This window comes from Atractosteus spatula, chromosome 16, assembly GCF_055471065.1.
Source record: "Atractosteus spatula isolate fAtrSpa1 chromosome 16, fAtrSpa1.hap1, whole genome shotgun sequence".
NCBI lineage: Eukaryota > Metazoa > Chordata > Actinopteri > Semionotiformes > Lepisosteidae > Atractosteus > Atractosteus spatula.
Window position 1 is genome coordinate 1,254,967 of NC_142721.1, and position 6,913 is coordinate 1,261,879.

The following is a 6,913-nucleotide window of genomic DNA, read 5'->3' on the forward strand; positions in this document are numbered from 1 at the left end:
GGAGCCTCAAACCTTCTGTGAAACTGGAGGGTCCCTATTATAAAAGCAAGTACTTTAAATTGTGAACAAAATAATGGAAGATAAGGTTGCTGCAATTAGCTTATTTATTCTCCAGCATTTATTTTTCTAGTTTGTAAATAAATCTGTTTACTTAGAGGTAAAGATCTGCTCCTACTTCAGTGTAAATTGCAATTAATAGAAACTGCCAGAAATGCAACAAAGGTGAAAATTGAAATCTAAACAAAAAGCAGAAACATAAAAAGCTAAAACTAGCAGGAGGAAGAATCCAAAAATATAATTTTCCTTGTGTTTATATATATATATAAATACATACATGTGCATTATATGTATTTGCCTTGTAGATTTACGTACATTAATTTTTACCATTTAATTTACTATGTTTTAATATTAGCATTTTTTTGTTCATATAAACACATAAAATTATTAAACTAAAGAACAAATCTTCAAGAAACTGCACAAAAGTAAAATGCTACCACATTCCCAAGAGCACTGATCACACGTCATGTTCTGGCTGCTGTATCGGGGACACAGAGACACCTTTACTGCACCTTAGGTGGACACTTTAGGAGCAGAAATACCCCCAAATATTGAGGCAGACATACAGAAGCAGTTGACTGCTGAAAATAGCATTGAGCCATTGGCTGTCCAGAAATGTAAATGTGATAACTAACATATTCCAAATTGTGCTTTAGAAACTAAATGCACATAAGTCAAAATCGAAGAAAAAGAAATGCATGAAACAGGATGCACTTCTAAAGTGAAACAAGATAAATTTCACCCATTTAGGGAAAAAATGTTGATAAAAAGACTGTAGCGCATGACTTACAGTTGTCTGTATTTTGTTTTTTACTCCTTACTGTTGCACTTGTATAGAGGAGCCACTATGCCTGTGCAGAAGCTGGTCATTTTAGGAGATCAGAGGGTGGGACCCCAGTATTCAATAAAAGAGCTGTTCCTGCAGGGATGTCACTCACAGAATGCAAACAGAATTGATACATATCAGGCTCTCGCTGAGCACACGAGAAAAAGTAACGTGGCCAGCTATAGATACCCTCTCATCTAGAGCTGCCGAGTCACAGTATGCATGTGGAACTTAACGTGTCTTCGTTTGGATTTTGTTGAACTTTTGCGTCAGTGCAGTTCTACATCTAGACAAAAACATACTGTATGAGTTGTGATTCTATTCTCTTAATTTTAGATATCACGTTCGCACCCTTAGATGGATTCTATCATTTGAGGGAGTGTAGGTGCTTCAGGGAGAGGTCTGGGTGGAGCAAAATGTTTAATTGTACTGTGTATAAATCCACTTGGTATTGTAGTTATTATTGCTGTTGCTATTATATATTAATTAGCACTAATAAACATTACACTTAATAATACCATTTCATTGCATTTAGGTAAATTGGCACAAAGTAGTATATAAAAACCAGTATGTTACAGAGTGCAATACGAAGAAAAAGGATTTAACAATTTACCAGCTGCAGACAGAATTAAACATAATATAACAATATTCAGATATGGATTTCAGTAAGTTACACAGTGTTTTAGAAATGCAATGCAGGGTACAGTGCAGGTAGCTACGTTAGGTAAGATACTAGCCTGGTTTGCAATACAACACTATTGCACTCCACTATAGAACAGAGTCATAAAACAGACAGGTGCTGAGACTGTTCTGGTAATTAAAAACCTATGGAATTTTAGGAACTATTTCTGTTTTATGAAGTATTTTCAAAAGCTTGTTACATGACTCTGAAGCAAGTGCTGTTTTGATTGGGAAGTTGAAAGAGGTTTAATAGATTAATTGCACATTTGCACCTTGAAGATAGATAACAAAAATAAACTATGATGAAGTTTTGTTAAAGGTCTTTGAGGAAATGACAGACTTACATATTAGAAAAGGCTGTTTTGCCCAAAGAGCCATAAACTGCATCTGAGCAAAGGTCTTCATAGAGAACAGAGGCAGATGAGCTCTTTTGTTCAAAAACAGGTTTGTCAAAATGACATGAAAAAGCAAACTTAATAAATATCTTAATTGTAAATGTAGGAAGTTTTTAAATTTTGTTTTAAATGATGCTATCAGTAAGATGCATTAGAATGATACAACAGCCACTTATAGAATATACAGTATGTCATTTAATAACTGTTGTGACACGTGTTCAAAAAACATACTGTACAAACACAAAAGAATAGATTTGGAGTTCTGGCATTATATTTGTATAGTTTCTTTTTGGGGGGCTCAACACACGCATTAAAAATAATTGCTTGAAACTGCTTTAGTTATTTCCTTTAACGTTAAAACACTACACTTAAACTAATGTAAGGTATTAAATTAAAGTAAGGTAATGATAAAGGATTAACCAAAGGACATTTTGGAAGGTTTTCTTTAATTTATACAGTAATTCATCAATTGCTATGTATTTGGAAATACGGGTGTTAACTTTCCTTAACTGCCTGATCAAATTATTTAATATTTTAAAACCATTCATATATTTAAACATAATTTGATCAATAGTAAGAACAGTGTATATAGGTTTTGTATTTTATTTGTGTGTTTTAATTTTAGACTTGTCAGGGTTAAAAGTACAGTCAGCTCTGTGACCTCAATAGGCTTATGATCATTTTGCAAACCTGTAACTTTTCTTAAGCTGATTGTCACCCAAAACTTAAATGCATCTCTGAGAGGGTCTAACTAGTCAAAGAAGGTGTTTGTACCTACTTGCTAAAACACAGAATAAGGCACAAAACCTGTGTCCCATTGCACAGATAGAAAAAATATAATTTTGTGTATCTCTTCTGAGTTTTGGTGTTGTTCGTCTCAAACTCTGTCTCTGGGATCACGAGTGATATGTGGTCAGGGAGCTTTTTTCAACAAGTTGTAGCAAGACATCATGCAAAAAATGTTTTTTTTTATATGGAGAAATGTGTTTAAAACATTTACATTTTTTATGTATTTGTGGGCTTCAAAAACTCTGGATGCTTTCTAAAGTATAAATTGTGGTTTTTCCTTCCAAGAATCTTAAATTGTCCCTTTGGTCACGTTTTAAGAGTTTGAGTGAAAGTAACCTGTAATTTTAACTATTGTGCTCTGTCTTCAGATTATAAAATGTCGCACAACTGTGAAGCAGTTACTAAGAGCACTATGGGTCCAAATGATAAAATGCTTTCTATTATTTTATTGGAAAAAAGCAAGAAAAAAAGTTTGCATTTTATCTGAATAAATGTGTACATTAAATATAACGTGGCTTTGAAAATTGAACATGTAGAAGCCAGAAATCAAGTGGAGGTTCAGACTAACAGACCTGTGAATCTGCCATCAGTGTCATAGACCCACACACTCAGGGTTGTTGCCGTTGCTGTTGTGTGGGGACTTTCACAGTGACTCCTATTGCATATCTCAATGTACGACTTCTGGAGATGCACAAATCAAATTTCTTATGGTCTGGAGTTAGACAACTTGTATTATGGCACCTAAAAGAACTGAAAACTTAAAAAAATGTTTTCTTAAATTAACTAATTGCACTAAGTAGGTGACCAGCCTGTGTAAATCTTTTTTAATGAACATTTTTTTAAGATTCCAGAAGTGTTCAACATTACTGGCACGTTTGCTTTTAATATTAACCATCCACCCCATCTTCCCAAAAAAGTGTTTCTCAGTTAAAAGGTGCTGTCATGAGTGATATCTGCAGTGATAGGTCATTGAACATTTATTACGCATTATGCCATTAGCAATTTTAATTTGCTGTTTTTTTCTTAAATGTGATATAGTGATCTGGGAAGAGAAAACAAAATATAGCTTTTTAATAGTTAATTTGTCAGGAAACAGAAAGTCTCCACAGTCAAACAGCTTTCACAGAAAAAGAGGTAGTTTCTGTTTAGTATTATTTGCATGAGATTACAGTTCCTTTAGCATATTTGACTGAAGATTGTAATCTGTTTATGGAATCCAGTGCATTTATTAAACCAGAAGGTGAGTGTATAGTTTATTTCACAGAGTTCATTGTTATAATGCCTTCACACAACACTCTTTACTGAAACCAGTGCATGAACATTACAGATAAAACTGTTTCAGATCCTGCCAAAGACATTTGACAATGAAGGTATGACAGCTTGGGACAGGTTCTGTGGATCTCAACATTTTTTTTTAAGTATTTAATTTTGGTTTGCATTTTGCTTCATTCTTCTACTACTTTTGAGGTCCTCAATGACTTATTACCAATGTAGTTTACACTTTAAATATTATTGCTCACATGCAGTGATATTAGTGCAAGAACACGTTATTATTTGTAGGGAACACGAAAGAGTCAAAAGGCTTTATATATCATTATCCACAGAAAGTCCACTTGCTCTGACAGCAGTGTAAGACCATGAGAGATAGATCTGATACAGCTTTTGCCAAAAAAAACTTTCAAAGCAGTCTTTTGTTTTTTTTTTTACTGACAGATTAAAAAAAAATAGATTTAATAAACAAATGTTTGGATTTCTGTGGCCAACACTGTGTTGCCAAGGCCGGCAGTGCTCTTCTGGTCTCCGATGTCGGTTTTTGGCGGAGTCTGCATGTTCTTCCTGTAATGGCATGGGTTTTCTTTGGAAGCTCCAGCTTCCTCCCACCTCCCTAACACGTGCTGGCAGCTGAGCTTGTCTCTTCTCCTGTGGCCCTTTGCTGGACTGCCCTGTTCAAGGGAGCCCAGTTCCACCATGTGGCCCTTATTTCCAGGACAGCCTCCAGCTCACCATCGCCCTCACAAGGACAAGCTGCCCTTGTGACAAAGGGGAGCTGGATGGATTTATTTCCACGCACCTGTCTCTTAGTTCCTCTCATGACTAGTCAGCATTATTACTGCTGGTTGTGGTCATAGTGTAAACATCATTGTCCCTTTGAAGCATTGACACGGGTAGATCAGGTGGACAGATTGAGGTGTTGCTGGCATCACTTTTCCCTTTTATAAACACTGGTCACTGCATGAGGGACCCAAAGGCCTGCTATCTATATCGAGTGGCATGTGATAAAATGTTGAACAGACCTTACTGTGGATTTGCAAGCGCAGACAAGTGTTAGGATGACAAAAGAAAATGTTACAGGAACATTACTTAAAGAGCTGTGCAGTAGCAGCACATAAGGATGTGTAATCCTGTTTTCTTTCCTCATTTTCTTTATGATCTGGAATTTGAGAATCGTGGAAATGGAGTGAAGCAGTCAGGTACTCTCATATTTTTTGACCAATGTCCACAACTTGTCCTGGGTTGTTTATTGTCCTCAGTGTATGAAGCTCAAGATAGTGTTCGCCGTCAGACATTTTAGAAATACCATGTTATGCTATGTGATTTTTTTTCAGTTAAATTTTCTGTAAATTGTACCAATTATGTCATGAAACCCTGTATTTCCATGAATCGCCATGGATGTAAGATCATTTAAAAAATAAGGGCATTTAGAAATACTGTGTAAAAGATCTCCCTTATAAGCTGTACTAGGTAATCAAATTAAGTGGTGAGTAAAGAGCTAAAACAACAGCTATGAAACTTTCTTTCTGTGAAATCAAGAAGAAACGTGGATTTCTGTTTTGACTCAAAGAGCATTGATCGGTTCTGCTTATTGTCACTGAGTGAGTCTTTCCCCATTCCTGGACGTGAGCGTTAAAGATTACGGGGAATATCGGTCATGGACCTTTACTGACTGAGCAAGGGGCAGTCCAGAAAGAGGCTTCCTTCTTTGTAGGACCTCACCTGATTCAAGTTTGTGGTTTTGACTTTTAAAGTGGAGTCTGCTGAGAAAGAGGACTTACTTGTGCCCTGATATCTGTTCATCCCAGTGTTGGGTTTCATAAGACCAGGCCTCCTTCCGTGTGATCATCTCATGCAGAAGAGTGCACTGTGGTGGGAGAAACCTTTTCTTATCCTAAGAGAAATTATTTGAGCTGACAGGACAGCCCATCCTTCACACATATACAGAACGTGTTTCCAAAAGAGAGGCATGGAAATAAATAGTGACTCTACAGAAACACTCCACGCCACCACTGCTTATAAAAAAAATATTATTTTATTATTTATTATAGCATAACGTTACTGTAGTGTAACAGCTAAAACTGGCAGCACACACAATCATCTACATTTTAAGATTCAGGCAAATAAAAAATACTAAGAGTCACTGAGACAAAGAGTCATCATAGAATCACAAGTAGTTATAATATGCTAAGTGTGCCGGTAAGAAAAAAAACACTAGGTGACAAAGCTGTGACAAAATATCTGTCACATGTTCCATAAGACAAAGGCTTTGTTCTTGTCGACACAGTTCAACAACAAACGACCTTGCTGGACAGCTACAGGACAGGACTCCAGAACCAGGACAGCTGCCTAGCAAAGAGGAAAGTCTCGCCTGTGTAATTTTGCCTCACGCCTTTAGAAATCAGATGCCAGTCATGAGGATGTATGTGAATGACTGTACAGATTTTTAATTAATAATTATATTAAGTCACTAGTATTTAATTAAACATTATTCTTAGTCCTCCTTGAAGAAGTGGTGTAGGTTTGTGCTGGCCTTTAGGGATACAGTGTATTTGGTTTTGTAGTGCTTCTAAGCAGTTAGATGTGCTAACAGCTCAGTGACTGCCTCTGTGGACTGTAACTCTACGTATATACAGTACTATGTGTATGTGTGAGAGCGCGAAGAAATGAGTGAGAGAGAAAGAGAAAGCAAGAGGTGGGTGAGACTTAATAAAGAGAGGTTGGGACTCCTGTGTGCTGGGGAGATTAAAACAAAATTCTCTCGTGTTCAGACTGCAGGAGAAGAGTCTAACTTTCCATGTTTGTGTTTCAGTTGTCTTTGCTGTCGCTCTATCTTATCATTAAGCATGTGTGAAACAAGAAAGCATTAAATCTGAGATAGGATGCAAAAAAC